This window comes from Muscardinus avellanarius (assembly GCF_963383645.1).
Source record: "Muscardinus avellanarius genome assembly, chromosome: 1".
NCBI classification, from domain to species: Eukaryota; Metazoa; Chordata; class Mammalia; order Rodentia; family Gliridae; genus Muscardinus; species Muscardinus avellanarius.
The window spans coordinates 23,886,124-23,902,728 of record NC_137786.1 but is presented as its reverse complement, the minus strand read 5'-3'; the positions used below and the strand labels follow the sequence as shown (position 1 = coordinate 23,902,728).

The window sequence follows — 16,605 nt, the reverse complement described above, 5'->3', positions numbered from 1 at the left end:
TTGCCTTTAAGATTCTCTGCTTGGCTTCCACATTGGTCATTTTGACAATTATATGGCATGGGGATCCTCTTCTCCGATCCTGTCTAAAGGGAGTTCTATAAGTTTCCTGGATCTGTGTATCAACCTCTTGCTCTATATTTGGAAAATTTTCTGCTATTACTTCCTTGAAGAGATTGTTGATCCCTTTGGTATAACTTTCTTTTCCCTCCTCTATTCCAATTATTCTTAGGTTAGCTCTCTTAAGATGGGCCCATATAGTATTCAAACAATTAATGTCTTTTGTCTCTCTAAGCTTCGTAGTAATTGAGTATCAAAAATGTCAGAGTCGTGATATAACCTTTCTTTGTAATGGATCAGCCCTTTCCATCATTGTGAGAAGCTCTACTAATGTTATTATTTAATTATTTCATATAACTAGAGCTTGTTTTCCTTCGAGATCAATTTTCAGCTATTGACAATTTATTGGAAATGTGACACTTCCTTGCATCCATGTTTTGCTTAGTAAGACTTTCTGAGGCTGACAAGCTCGTAGGATGTTGCCATGTTCTTCCTATTCAGAATTCTAAGATGAGTTCCTAATCCAACTACAAAGCACTTGAAGCAGTGGGACCGATGTAGTTCAAGTCACCAGATATGTTGTTATTTTGGTATAATGAGCAAGAGGAGTTAGTTCAGTATTTCTTCTGTGGATATAAGAAATACTGAAGTTTCTACCCCTAACTACCATTGGTCAAGAGATCTGTAAATAATTAGGAGTATTATTTTCCTGTTCAGACATGCTCACTTGAAAATCACATAGTTTCAGCCTTCCCTGTGTTACTAATCCTCTTCCCAGTATATTTTCCATCTATTATATTTCCAATTTCTACTTATTACTTTTCTTTCCCCATATGATTGACATTTCTTCTCAACATTGGTATTACTTCCACTCAAAGCTGATTAAAGAAAACACAAACAAACAAAATAAAAAATAAAAGAAAGAAAAGAGAACTTAGACCCCTGGAGAAACCAGGCCCAGTAAGACGCTGGGTTCTGGGGGGTCGCGGGCGGGGCACGCCTAATGGGGCCCGGGTCGCGGGACTCTGGGCCCCGGCCGAACTGCGCGTAGCACGCCAGACACCTGGAGAAACCAGACCCAGTAAGACGCTGGGTTCTGGGCGGGGGTCGCGGGCTGGGCACGCCAGATGGGGCCCGGGTCGCGGGACTCTGGGCCCCAGACCGAACTGCGCATAGCACGCCAGACCCCTGGAGAAACCAGGCCAAGTAAGACGCTGGGTTCTGGGCAGGGGTCGCGCGCGGCGCACAAAAGCCGGGGCCTGGGTCGCGGGACCCTGGGCCCCGGGCCGAACTGCGCGTAGCACGCCAGACCCCTGGAGAAACCAGGCCCAGTAAGACGCTGGGTTCTGGGCGGGGGTCGCGGGCGGGGCACGCCTAATGGGGCCCGGGTCGCAGTACTCTGGGCCCCTGCCGAACTGCGCGTAGCACGCCAGACCCCTGGAGAAACCGGACCCAGTAAGACGCTGGGTTCTGGGCAGGGGTCGCGGGCTGGGCACGCCAGATGGGGCCCGGGTCGCGGGACTCTGGGCCCCAGGCCGAACTGCGAGTAGCACGCCAGATCCCTGGAGAAACCAGGCCAAGTAAGACGCTGGGTTCTGGGCTGGGGTCGCGGGCTGGGCACGCCAGATGGGGCCCGGGTCGCGGGACTCTGGGCCCCAGGCCGAACTGCGAGTAGCACGCCAGACCCATGGAGAAACAAGGCCCAGTAAGACGCTGGGTTCTGAGCGGGGGTCGAGCACAGGGCACCCCAGCTGGGGCCCGGATCGTGGGACTCTGGGTCCCGGCCGAACTGCGAGTAGCACGCCAGACCCCTGGAGAAACCGGGCCCAGAACAGAAAAAGATAAAGAAAAATATCGGAGAGGTGGTAAGAAAGCCGTTATGGATGCCAGGACACTGGAGATGCAGACAAAACTTATCTAAATGCACTGGAACTTATGGAAAAATTCGCCGTGAAAGAGGACTGCTATTTCTCTATATTGTTAAGAATCTCAGACATCACATATAAGGAGAGAGTTTAGCGGAGACCAAGGAGAAATGCGGTGTTGAAAGAGTTCTTCGCGATGGTGGTAGAGACTTGTATTCAGGAGAAGCAGAAACCGGATCTTACCAACTTTATTTTTTTGGAGAAATTACACCAAATGTCGAATGCTACCATCACGCATGCTTAGGAACACTGGACAACATTCAGAGTGGAAAAAGAGCCTGGGAAGGATTTGAAACGGTGGAGGCAGTGGCAATGCCAGTGGCCAATATTCGGGGGAGGCAGAGATCTGATACATTACAACTGGAACCTTTGAAATACTAACCACAGAGACAGTGATCGGAACCTGCTGAGGGGTTAGGCGGGCGCCGGGGCCAGTGGCCGACATCGGAGCTTGCTGTGAGGCAGGGCCACTACTGAGGCCTCCGTGGCCGGGATTGGAACCTGCAGAGGGGTTAGACCGATGCTGGGGCCAGCGAGGCCGGCATTGGAGCCTGCCATGATGCAAGGCTTGTGCTAGGGCCTCCGAGGTCGGGTCCGGAACTTGCTGAGGGGTTAGGCCGGTGCTGGGGTCAGCGAGGCCGGCATCGGAGCCTGCCGTGAGGCAAGGCCAGTGTTGGGGCCCCCGAGGATGGGACCGGAGCCTGCTGAGGGGTTAGGCCGGTGCTGGGGCCAGCGAGGCCGGCATCGGAGCCTGCCTTGAGGCAAGGCCGGTACTGGGGCCTCCGAGGCCAGGACAAGAGCCTGCCGAGGGGTTAGGCCGGTGCTGGGGCCAGCGAGGCTGGCATCGGAGCCTGCCTTGAGGCATGACCAGTGCTGGGGCCTCCGAGGCCGGGATCGGAGCCTGCCGAGGGGTTAGGCCGGTGCTGGGGCCAGCGAGGCCGGCATCGGAGCCTGCCTTGAGGCAAGGCCGGTACTGGGGCCTCTGAGGCCGGGATCGGAGCCTGCCGAGGGGTTAGGCCGCTGCTGGGGCCAGTGAGGCTGGCATCGGAGCCTGCCGTGAGGCAAGGCCGGTACTGGGGCCTCCGAGGCCAGGATAAGAGCTTGCCGAGGGGTTAGGCCGGTGCTGGGGCCAACGAGGCCGGCAGCGGAGCCTGCCGTGAGGCATGACCAGTGCTGGGGCCTCCGAGGCCGGGATCGGAGCATGCCGAGGGGTTAGGCCGGTGCTGGGGCCAGCGAGGCCGGCATCGGAGCCTGCCGTTAGGCAAGGCCGGTACTGGGGACTCCGAGGCCAGGATAAGAGCTTGCCGAGGGGTTAGGCCGGTGCTGGGGCCAACGAGGCCGGCAGCGGAGCCTGCCGTGAGGCATGACCAGTGCTGGGGCCTCCGAGGCCGGGATCGGAGCATGCCGAGGGGTTAGGACGGTGCTGGGGCCAGCGAGGCCGGCATCGGAGCCTGCCGTGAGGCAAGGCTGGTACTGGGGCCTCCGAGGCCAGGATAAGAGCCTGCCAAGGGGCTAGGACGGTGCTGGGGCCAGCGAGGCCGGCATCGGAGCCTGCCTTGAGGCATGACCAGTGCTGGGGCCTCCGAGGCTGGGATCGGAGCCTGCCGAGGGGTTAGGCCGCTGCTGGGGCCAGCGAGGCCGGCATCGGAGCCTGCCGTGAGGCAAGGCCGGTACTGGGGCCCCCGAGGCCAGGATAAGAGCCTGCCGAGGGGTTAGGCCAGTGCTGGGGCCAGTGAGGCCGGCATCGGAGCCTGCCGTGAGGCAAGGCCGGTACTGGGGTCCCCGAGGCCAGGATAAGAGCCTGCCGAGGGGTTAGGCCGGTGCTGGGGCCAGCGAGGCCGGCATCGGAGCCTGCCGTGAGGCAAGGCCGGTACTGGGGCCTCCGGGCCAGGATAAGAGCTTGCCGAGGGGTTAGGCCGGTGCTGGGGCCAACGAGGCCGGCAGCGGAGCCTGCCGTGAGGCATGACCAGTGCTGGGGCCTCCGAGGTCGGGATCGGAGCATGCCGAGGGGTTAGGCCGGTGCTGGGGCCAGCGAGGCCGGCATCGGAGCCTGCCGTGAGGCAAGGCCAGTACTGGGGCCTCCGAGGCCAGGATAAGAGCCTGCCGAGGGGTTAGGCCGGTGCTGGGGCCAGCGAGGCCGGCATCGGAGCCTGCCGTGAGGCAAGGCCGGTACTGGGGCCTCCGAGGCCAGGACAAGAGCCTGCCGAGGGGTTAGGCCGGTGCTGGGGCCAGCGAGGCCGGCATCGGAGCCTGCCGTGAGGCAAGGCCGGTACTGGGGCCTCCGAGGCCAGGATAAGAGCTTGCCGAGGGGTTAGGCCGGTGCTGGGGCCAGCGAGGCCGGCATCGGAGCCTGCCGTGAGGCAAGGCCGGTACTGGGGCCTCCGAGGCCAGGACAAGAGCCTGCCGAGGGGTTAGGCCGGTGCTGGGGCCAGCAAGGCCGGCATCGGAGCCTGCCGTGAGGCAAGGCCGGTACTGGGGCCTCCGAGGCCAGGATAAGAGCTTGCCGAGGGGTTAGGCCGGTGCTGGGGCCAACGAGGCCGGCAGCGGAGCCTGCCGTGAGGCATGACCAGTGCTGGGGCCTCCGAGGCCGGGATCGGAGCATGCCGAGGGGTTAGGCCGGTGCTGGGGCCAGCGAGGCCGGCATCGGAGCCTGCCGTGAGGCAAGGCCGGTACTGGGGCCTCCGAGGCCAGGATAAGAGCCTGCCGAGGGGTTAGGCCGGTGCTGGGGCCAGCGAGGCCGGCATCGGAGCCTGCCGTGAGGCATGACCAGTGCTGGGGCCTCCGAGGCCGGGATCGGAGCCTGCCGAGGGGTTAGGCCGCTGCTGGGTCCAGCGAGGCCGGCATCGGAGCCTGCCGTTAGGCAAGGCCGGTACTGGGGCCTCCGAGGCCAGGATAAGAGCCTGCTGAGGGGTTAGGCTGGTGCTGGGGCCAGCAAGGCCGGCATCGGAGCCTGCCTTGAGGCAAGGCCGGTACTGGGGCCTCGAGGCCAGGATAAGAACCTGCCGAGGGGTTAGGCCGGTGCTGGGGCCAGCGAGGCCGGCATCGGAGCCTGCCGTGAGGCAAGGCCGGTACTGGGGCCTCCGAGGCCAGGATAAGAGCTTGCCGAGGGGTTAGGCCGGTGCTGGGGCCAACAAGGCCGGCAGCGGAGCCTGCCGTGAGGCATGAACAGTGCTGGGGCCTCCGAGGCTGGGATCGGATCCTGCCGAGGGGTTAGGCCGGTGCTGGGGCCAGCGAGGCCGGCATCGGAGCCTGCCGTGAGGCAAGGCCGGTACTGGGGCCTCCGAGGCCAGGATAAGAGCCTGCCAAGGGGCTAGGACGGTGCTGGGGCCAGCGAGGCCGGCATCGGAGCCTGCCTTGAGGCATGACCAGTGCTGGGGCCTCCGAGGCTGGGATCGGAGCCTGCCGAGGGGTTAGGCCGCTGCTGGGGCCAGCGAGGCCGGCATCGGAGCCTGCCGTGAGGCAAGGCCGGTACTGGGGCCCCCGAGGCCAGGATAAGAGCCTGCCGAGGGGTTAGGCCAGAGCTGGGGCCAGTGAGGCCGGCATCGGAGCCTGCCTTGAGGCAAGGCCGGTACTGGGGCCTCTAGGCCAGGATAAGAGCCTGCCGAGGGGTTAGGCCGGTGCTGGGGCCAGCGAGGCCGGCATCGGAGCCTGCCTTGAGGCAAGGCCGGTACTGGGGCCTCGAGGCCAGGATAAGAGCCTGCCGAGGGGTTAGGCCGGTGCTGGGACCAGCGAGGCCGGCATCGGAGCCTGCCGTGAGGCAAGGCCGGTACTGGGGCCTCCGAGGCCAGGATAAGATGCTGCCGAGGGGTTAGGCCGGTGCTGGTGCCAGCGAGGCCGGCATCGGAGCGTGCCGTGAGGCAAGACCGGTACTGGGACCTCTGAGGCCAGGATAAGAGCCTGTCAAGGGGTTAGGCCGGTGCTGGGGCCAGTGAGGCCGGCATCGGAGCCTGCCGTGAGGCATTACCAGTGTTGGGGCCTCCGAGGCCGGGATTGGAATCCTGCCAAGGGGTTAGACCGGTGCAGGGGCCAATGGCCAGCATCGGAGCCTGGCGTGAGGCAAGTTCACTCCTGCGGCCTCCAAGGTCGGGACCAAAGCCAGCTTAGGGGTTTGACCGGTTCAGGGGCCAGCGAGACCAGAACTGGGTCCTCCCATGAGGCAAGGCCGCTGCGTGAGCCAGCGAGGTCTGGATCAGTCCACTGAGTAGCCAGGCCACTACTGGGACCATCAAGAGTGGGATTGGTACCTGCAACGCAGCATGCACAGAGAAATATCGCAGAAAATATAAATCAGACGCTTCTCTTAATCAGCAATAACTAGGAGGAAAAGGGCAACAGGAAGAGGTTGAGCTATAGAAAGGGCCCTATAGTGAAGCAACTAATGTGATCAATCAGAGGGTATGTAATACTGGAGGACGGAGCCTCTTTAAAATGCAGGAGGTACATAAACAAATGTATCAAAGTAAATCACCAAAGAAGTGTGGCATGGAGGGAGGGGGAGGGAATGGGACGGGGGCTGGAGGAGGGCTAATTGGATGATGTGTGCTTGTATATCCTCTCAAGTCTTGTACTCCAATGTGATTGATATATGACTACAATGCACCAATTTAAAAAATAAATTAATTAAAAAAAAAAAAAAAAAAAAAAAAAAAAAAAAAAAAAAAAAAAGAAAAGAGAACTTACCAGTACTTCTCTGCCTGCCCTAAACTCCAGGTCCACGAGAGATTCAGGAGTCAGAGAACACAGGAAAGCCTCATTTATTGGTAATGGAACTGCATTTACTGGTAGTCCTAATTAAACAACAAGTAGTGAGGTTCTGACTCACTCCAAAATATCTTTTAAAATATGAACAGGTAAATTATATGACATTGAAATTAGGTACAGTGCATTTTTTTTAGATCTACAGAATTTAAAAAGAGCATATCTGGTAACTCTGGATAAAAAAAAAAAAACAACTTTGTCAGATGAAAATATGAAGCAGGGTTGAATTGTGTGTGGTCTCTTGCTTTCTCAATCCTAGCTCTATCATTCATTAAATTTTAGGATACAATTTTATTAAAAATTCTATGATATATTTTCTTATACTTAAGCTTAGTTAATTCATCGTGAACCATAGTCATTTTTAACTGCTCATTTTTAATATTTTTCCATGTATCATATATTGTCACTGACTGAAACATATAATATGTAATTAAATAGATCACTTTCCTGAGTGTGTTACATTCATAAAAAATGTAATATCTTGTCTCTATATACTGATGACATAAAGTTGTACCTGTGCATAAGAAATGTACCCATGTAGACCACATGAAGAAAATTTGCTCTTTCAAGCCTTTTTTTTTTTTTTTCCAGTACTGGGGATGGAACCCAGGGGCATTCTACCTTTGAACTACAACCCTAGTTCCATTTTTTATTCTTTCTTTTGAAACAGGGTCTCACTGAATTGCAAAGGTCCTCACTAAGTAGCAAAAGTTCTCTGCAAACTGTGATCCTCTTGTTTCTGCCTTCCAAATGCTGGGATTACAAGCATGCGCCACCATGCCCCGCTGTCTTCCAAGCCTTTTAATGTATATTTTGTTATTACATGATTAACTAAACTACCACTAAAATCAGAGCCAGCACCAGATAAAGTATACCTGCAACCCCTAAGATTAGTAGTAGATGTCACATCTTGTGTGCTATGTGCTCTTTCAGTCCCTAGAGACTTTTAGCCACAGACACTTTTGAGCAATTTATTCCCTTTTGATTTTGGGTGAGATTCTGGACAAATTAAAAATGTGTTAGATACGAAAAGAATATGCTCTCCATCATGCCTCTAGTGATGGATTGGATGATCCCCAAACGTGTCCTTCCATTTCAGGAACCCACATAGCAATTTCCAATCTAAGTCACTGCCTTAGCATTCTATTCCCTCATGAGCTGTCATCTGTAGTGTTTTTTTTTTTTTTTTTTTTTTTTTTGGCAACGCTATGTAAGTGGTTAAGTCCACTTAAGTCTTCCTTTAAATTTGCCTAACCACATAGCAATTCTATAGCCCAAGAATCTAAGAATATTCAAACATTTCTCTTCCACTGCCAGAGAGGTGATTCTCAACATCCAGTATTCAAAATTGCCTGTTTCTTCTTGAATCCACTTTCAACTTTGTAAACATGTCTGTTGTTTGTCAAATAGCAAAAGGACCCTCAACCCAGGATTTTTCATGAATGAACAAAATACACTTCTGTATCTTGGCCAGGAGAAAATGATAGGTTTGGCCACATAGAGAGTAGGGAGAAGATTATTGGGACACCCTACTTCCAGCTTATGGCCAGTGACTCGACCAGCTAATGAACATATGTGTGTGGGAGACTCATCCTTATCTTTTCTCTCATGACATGTTCCATATTAAGTAACATCTCTTCATACGTGACTTTCACTCTGTAGCTTCCTTATTCTGAGATCTCTCTATCATTAGCCGAGACCAGAACTATTTTACAACTTCAGTCTTTCTTGATGCCTGTTTATGATAAGAATACGTTTTACTAGTATTAGCAACTGCCTTCCAAATAAGCTCTAACAAAGAACATCCTGAGGCAATGTGTGAGGACAAAATTCAAGAGGTCTCTGCTAAGTAGCCATGCATGATTTCTGCAAAGGCTGCTGTCAGCATGGGATTTGGTCCCAGCTACTTCTAATATTAAAAAGTGGCTCCTATGAGCTTTCTGGGACTGCTAGTGCCACCACCCTCTCTGTAAATATTTTAATGGTTATTCCTGCTCAGGGCTTCACTCAAATTCATATTTTGTTCTAGGAAGAGAAATTGTACATGCTGACCAAGAAAGATTGTCTAAAAGGGAGTTAGTAGAAACACATCGGTCACTGCAATCATTTCTTTAAGCTCTGCAGTGATGTATTGCTGAACTTCCAGAATTTGGCATTGCTTATTGTTTCCCATCAAAAAGGACTGTGACAGTCCAAAGCTTCCCATTAAATATGATTGAATGACAAATACAGTGGAATGGCCCTGAGAAAAGACTAAAGACAACATGGCCCCTTTATACATAATGATATCCATCAAAATTATGCATCAGGTAGAAGCCACACAGCCATTGAAATATCTCATTAGTCACACTTTGACATTCCAGAATGTACCCTAACGTATTCCCAACACCATTCATTTTCAGAATGTATCCCTGCTGATATTTCTCTAACTCATTAACAGAATACCTTCAGGATTCAGGAGTCATTTGTTCTCGACCTACAGCTACCTGTATACTTTCTCAGGCAATCAGCAGCCTTTTGTCACTTTTTAAATAAATAGGACAATTTTTCATGGAACCACAGAATCATGAGAAGACCTGAGATCAAATCCTCTTGGAAAAGTCAAATTTATAACACGAAACAAACAGTTGCCAGAAAAAAAAAATCACTAAATTCTTTCTGATGTCCTTCACTTGTCAATCCACTTATCCTGTTCATCTCGCATCAAAGTATCTTATCCTTAAATTCAGTTATTGGGCCTATCCCATTATCTGATACAAAACATTTCTCACTTAATAATAACAAAATATCCTGAATTGCTACCTCATTGTAAGCATACTGTCCTATTTTATCTTCCAAAAGAGACTTCAAATATGAGGCTCTATAGTTCCAATAGTATCTTGCAGAATAGTACCAATCTAATGTAAAGTATTTACAAATGAGACTTAAGTTAATGATAGATTATACTTACCATCAAGATTTATGATAAATTTCAAGGATTCAAACAATTGGGAAATAGAGGTGGATCAGGGAAGAATCTGGAATATTCAGGTCCCACCAGATTTTACTTCTTACATGGAGAATTCTCTTCAGTGCAGATCGAAGAAAGGAAAACAAAAACAAAAATGCATTTGAAATGTATGATTATTTCATTTAGGCAGTAGATGAATTGAATATAGCAAATATCTCTATTTAATCAGATAATTATGCAGCATGTGTGATAATATACAGCAGGCCCTGTTTCATCATGCTTACAAATTTTAAGCACAGCAATTCGAAATCACAAATATCCTGTTAAAGCTATCTTTGAGTCAAGATTCTTTTCTTAGTTTGTTTAATAACCTATTCATGAAAAAATATTCCTCTAATAATAGCAAAATATGGCTGGCAATACCTACTGCTTATTTGCTTTTACTCCATTACAAACAAATATTTTATCCATTACTTTACTCAACTCACTTATCAGCGTTAAGACACATTTGAGTTGGGAGTTTTGGACTGGAAGTTCTGAGTTGGGAGTTTGTGACACTTTAATACATTTGAGTTTGGAGTTTTGAATCTGTGAATGATTACTTGACAGAATATTTTAAAAAAGTAAAAAAATATATAAAAATGTTGTATGCCTATGACTATTTTTCTTTATTCTAAATTTTAAGATTAGTTTCATTAGGCATCAGTACCTTAATCTATTTAGGGCAGAGATTAATAAAAAGTTGAAAGTAGAGAATAATTACTACAGTTTCTAAGAAAAAACAAAATGATGAAGCCACAAATTATTTTTTTAAAATAGATACATATCTGTTTTTCTTACCGGGCGTGATGGCACACGCTTGTAATCCTGACACTTGGGAGGTGGAGACAGGAGGATCGTGCAGGTTCAAAACCAGCCTCGCTGGCTTAAGAGACCCTGTTTCCAAATAAAAAATATAAAAATAGGTCTGAGAGTGTAGCCCGGAGGTAGAAGAGTTTCCAGGAACCCCAGTACCACCAAAAAAAAAAAAAAAAAGATACACATCTATGTTTTTCTAATAAGCTTATTACTTATCAATTTATAAATAATAAATTATGACTTATTCTTATGTTAAAGTCAGAGAACACATTTGAGACCACAAAAGGTTATCTACTCCTCAGTAGCCATTATATATTTGCCATGTAATTAGTTTAGCAGAAAGAAAAGAGAGCCAGAAAAAATACGAAAAATTGAACTACTGATTTAAAATGAAAATTAGAGGATAGTTATACAATTTCTTAATATTATCTAAAAGACTACTTATAACAAATAGGCATTTATCTCCAAAATTTTACGCATGAGAAAAGGTGCAAATTCTTAAACCCACTAAGTATAAATTAGGGGAAAGAGTTTTAAAGAGATGTCTGATAATCATGGAGGATAGCGTCTCACTCAGGCAAAGTCCTATTGAGAATTTATCCCAACATTTCTATGTTTGATATTATTATAACTTTAGTTTTATTATGTAATAATTATGCTTTAATGTTGAACAGTAGACTTAAGCTTGTCAGCACTAGAAATAGAGGCAAATGCATATTTTGTGAAATATAAGTAAAGAAAACCATAAGAAAGGAAAAATTGCAATTAAAATACAGAAATATATAAATGCTCAAGTAAACAATTATTTCAAGGGAAGAAGAAAAGCAAATTATCCTTTTTAGAAAAAAAATTGGAAAACTGTTTGATTTCTTTTAATAGAAAACAATTTCTAGAACACTGTATCAAGGGATACAAAAGAGTAAGTGATAAAAAAGAAATAATGACAGGAAATTGAAAAATCAGTGCAATAAAGCAGAACCCTTGGAAATTCAATATGTAATTATAACAGAGAAAGTAAAGAATAGCATTTCCAGAGGAAAAAATCAGAAACAGGAGCCAGTGTGGTGACATACACTTGTAATCCCAGTACCTGGAATGTTGAGACAGGACTGCAGGTTCACTCACAGCCTCAGATACTTGGTGAGGCCCTCTACAACTTAGTGAAATCTTGTTTCAAAATAATAAGCCCAGGCTCTGTGTGTGCATGGTCTCCCAAGCACACAGCTATTCCTGACCTTTCAGTCTCTAGATCTCATATACTGTCTAATTTGTATCAATAGCCTATTTATTCCTGGAAACATTTTATCTGTATAGAATAACTTTTATAAAATTACTCCAAGTTAAGGAGTTATTGATTTATCTGTGCTTTATAAAATCATCTTTATTGAAAATATATATATATAGAGAGGAAGGGAACAGTTCAAATAGTGTTATGTCCATACATGAAGGTTTTCTTACCATTCTCACCTATTTGAGGACAGGTGGGGTATGGAGAAAAATAGGCTACAGCTTAGACGTAGAATGCCCCTGGATTCAATCCCCAGTAACAACAACAACAACAACAACAACAACAACAACAACAACAACAAATCAGAAGTAAAAACAATAATTAATGAATGAGGTGAAAAAATGTACCATAAATAAAATTAACTATAAGAAAGTAAAAATAGTAAAACTGCTGCTAGATATGCGATAGAATGAGCTGATTCAATTGTGCATTCAAATATATGGGAATATAAAAATCAAATTTAATAAACAGATCTTAATAAAAATACCAAAAGAGCAGTCTTAATCACAATCTAATTTATCGAATAGATGTTAAAGTTTAGGAACTGAGCTAAGACTTTGAAAACATTATCTCATTAAACTTTAAATAATATTGTGAGGTAATTAGTATAACCCAATTGTCACTTGAACGAGACTTAATTATCTCTTGGAAACAAATGTTTTAGCGAGTACACTTTGTTCATCAGAAAGCAATCTGTCATCTTCATTCTTATCTCTGTATAAGCATGGATATGTCAGCCAATTTCCAACAGCATGCACTACTAATTTGCTATCACTTAGCTAGCCTCGCAGCCTCTACTGAGTCTTGGTCTTGCAACTGTCTTTGCCCTTGGATATTTTTCGTCCTATGTCATTCTGTTCTGACTGATACTGTCTACACCAGGTTATCCTTCCCTCTGGACTTCATGAAATCCCTGCAAGTCATCTGTATATCCCAGTGATGACAGCTTTCTGTCGATAGCCAGGACATCAGGAGCACATTATTCAGCACTGTCTAATTAAAAACCAGAGACTTTAGTTCCCACTTTAGTTTCCATTTGTTTTCTTTATAGACAGTATCTGAGCAAATGTCCCTGCTAGTATTCGCAGAAAAGTAACTTCATCTTATTCCATAAGACTCGGTTTCTTTGGTCTTATCTTAGATAGCACAAAAAATAATTGAACTTGTCATCATTATTTATACTTTTCGCCTGTATTGGGGATGTCTGTCAATGAAGAGCACATTCAAAACTGCTGTGTACAAAATAGGAAAAAGTTAAAATCTTAGTCAAGTATGAAATATCAAGATGCACTCAAGTATTTCATATCAACATAGCCATAGCAAAAATGTCTAGAGAATATAGTTGTATACCCATAGCTTTATAGGCAAGCTAGACTCCTTAATCGACTAAACCAACTATATGCCCTAAATGTACAGCATTCTGAATATTATAAGCAAACTAACCCAAGATATCTCCAAGATTTTAGAACTTCAAATAGCTGTTATAGATCACTGGTTTCCCCTTTCATCCTGTGTTGATGAATAATTGGTAGTAGATTTTGATGCAACCTGGAAAGAAACACAGAACTGTCACAATCCATGTCTAAATGAATATAGTGGATAATACACACAGTACATGGCAGTAGAATCACTCTTAGAATGAGTAACCATACTCTAGTTTCCCTTGACCTTTACCCTATCGACTTTACCACACAAGGATAAGATTCACACTCTGTGAAAAATCTGGAGTTAGAATTTCAATTCCAATTATAAGGGCTTTTTAATCAATTTTGGTCTTAGAACTTGGCCTCAGCATACTGAACACGCAGAAAATTTGAGTATTTGAGATAAAGGGAAGAGTGTCCTAATTTCTTTCCTTAACTGCAATAAGCGATAGATTCCTTCTCATTCTCTGTTCTACAAGAAGAGGAGACAGCTGAATGGAGAAAACACAATTATGTCATTTACAGGGAAATGGATGGAACTAGAGGACATTATGCTAAGTGCTAGTCAGTGGCAAAAAAAATAAATAGGATGCTGTCCCTAACATGCGGAAGTTAGGGAGAAAATGGGTCTATAGGAACTCTAGACGAAGAAGGAGATACTATAGATGAGCAAATAAGCTGACCTAACTGAAGGGATGGGAGGAGGAAAGAGGGAAATTCTCTAAAGCACAGATGTACTTTAACAAACATATCAATATCAATTACTAAGCCCTGAGAAGGAGGGAGGGGTAGGAATGTGGTGGGAATTGGGTAAGGGCTAATTGGGTGATGTATGAATGTATGTCTCTACCATCTTGTATCCCATTGAGATGTATGACTACAATGCACCAATAAAAATTTTAAAAAAGTCAAATCCATATGTTATTCCAGGGACAGAGAATTTCTGAGTTGTGGCCACCAAGATGTTGTCATTCTAAAGAGGCATAGAAAAACAGCAATAATTTCCTTATGGTTTAAAAAGAGTGTGGACCTTATCCTCCATGGGAAGTTAACTTCAGCCGAATAAAGGGATCTTTATTTTTATTTAAATTTTCTTTTTTGTTATGCTGGGCATGGTGGTGCACGTTTGTAATCCCCACACTTGGGAGGTGGAGACAGGAGGATCGCGCAGGTTCGAAGCTAGCCTCGCTGGCTTTAAGAGACCCTGTTTCCAAATAAAAATATAAAATAGGTCTGGGAGTGTAGCCCAGAGGTAGAAGGGTTTCCAGGAACCCCAGTACCACCAAAAAAAAAAAAAAAAAAAAAGTTTTTTATTGATGCATTGTAGTCAAACATTTTAATAGAGTTCAAGATGGTAGAGGCATACATGCACAGATCACTCACTTAGCCCTTTCCCAATTCCCACCCCATTCCCTTAGCGGCTTAGTGATTGACTTTGATATATCTGTGAATGTACATCGTGCACATTAGGGAATTTCCCTCTTTTCCCCTTCCTTCTCCTTCAGTGAGGTGGCCTTATTTACTCGTCTATGGTTTCTCCTTCATCTAGAGCTCCTCCTATGACCCTTTTTCTCCCTAGCTTCCGCATATTAGGGAAAGCACTGATTTTTTTTTTTTTTTTTTTTACTTTTTGTGACTGACTAATCTCACTTTGCATAATGTTTACAGGGAAATGCATGCAACTAAAGGGGCCTCTATAACAAAAGTTTGCAGATACAGGTAACATCAAAGCCAGTCCGCCTTTACCTTACAGAACACAATGTCTTGCTGAACCAGGAAGGCTGATTATTCGTCATTGTTTGTATTTTGCAAGAATGCTTCTTGAAATGCAAGGTTGTGACATTAATACTTGTTTAAAGCTGAGCAATATTGAGATACTTGAAGCTGTCTTAAGGTGACTAGTTTAAGAAGCCACATTAATGTGTTGATGACTTGACAGAAGTTGCTCATTCTTTTTTTTTTTTTTCATTCAGTGGTCATTTATGAAGCACGTATTTTGCGAAGTACAATTTCAGGTTTCTAAAAACATATTTATCGCAACTGTCTCAACCTGGAAGCACTCAGTATATTTTCAGTAGTGTACTGTGGGAAATAGCGAACATTTTCTCTCTAATACCTGACATTAACTTCACCAATTAAGGAAAGTGCCCTCCGTATATTAGTAAATCTTCTCCAATAATATATCCTGGTTAATTGTTCTTATCACTTTAATTCTGCCTGAATTCAAACATCAATTCTACTGCATCACATTTGCCTTAGTTCAGATAATTAATGAGTAAACCTTTGTGACAATGACTCTGCTCACTTTAGTGCCTGAATGAAAGAAATGTTTTGTTTTGTTTTCTTGTCACTGAAATAAAAATTATTTCTGAGATGCTATTAGATCTTTCCTGAAAAAGTGCATCTAAAATGTCATCATTTTTCTAACATTTTTGGTAGAATATTCTGAAGGCAGAATTAATAACTCTAAGTTCTCTGGCCCTGTATTTTCTTTAAATGTCTGGTATTTGATAATGTGTGCTCTTAATTTCCTATCACTTAAAATAGGTGACTCCATTTTAACCACTAATACAGGCCCTTGGGAATCCTTTCACAGAAAGGGAAGCAGGTTAAAAGGTTCTGAATGAGCTCATCTTTTTACCAGTGTCTTTCTTTGCCTTTCAGAGTAAACTATTGTATGTCATTTCAGGATATACAGAACAAAATATTCTAGGACATACAAATGGGTGTGTGTGTCAACAAAATACCTGCAATTTCATTTTTAAAATATGCTTTCAGTCATCTTATGTTTTAGGTATTATGACATATACTTTCATTTTTTACTTAGTAAGTTGTCACAAACCCTCATTTATTATCTTTTTTCTTTCTCTCACTTTTTCTTTTTTTGGTGGCACTGGAGGTCTGAGGGCTACAACCCCATCCCAATTTTTAACTTTAATTTTGAAACATGATTTCAATAAATGACCACACTGGAAATCTTCTTAAATTCCCAGTTCTGAGATTAAAGATGTGGACCACCATGTTCAGCCTTCATATATTCTCTTAATACATTAATTTTTATTTTGTCTATTTTAATTGAATAAGAGGTAAAAATTCTCATGTATTTATAAACCATTTTTATGTCATGATGCCTTTATTGTTATATTAAGTCAGAGATAATGATGAACAAATATATTTATAGAATACCTTCAAGTATGTGTTTTTTATGTCCTTATAGAAAAAAAAAATCTTCATTGTGATAACCAGACCAAGAAATGTACAAATTTAATTATATGACAAAATATGGCCATTTGCTTTCCAGAATGTTTTAAAACAAATTTACATAGTCACCAGAGCCTTTTGTAT

General features: G+C 45.1%; 1 protein-coding gene across 1 annotated transcript in view; it reads left to right on the top strand.

Annotated features, from left to right (window-relative positions):
- The window catches only part of CDH9 (cadherin 9), a gene marked incomplete at both ends in the record, with an annotated part of 115,530 nt that overhangs the window by 45,189 nt on the left and 53,736 nt on the right, over positions 1 to 16,605 (top strand). The gene's annotated exons all lie outside the window — the stretch shown is intronic.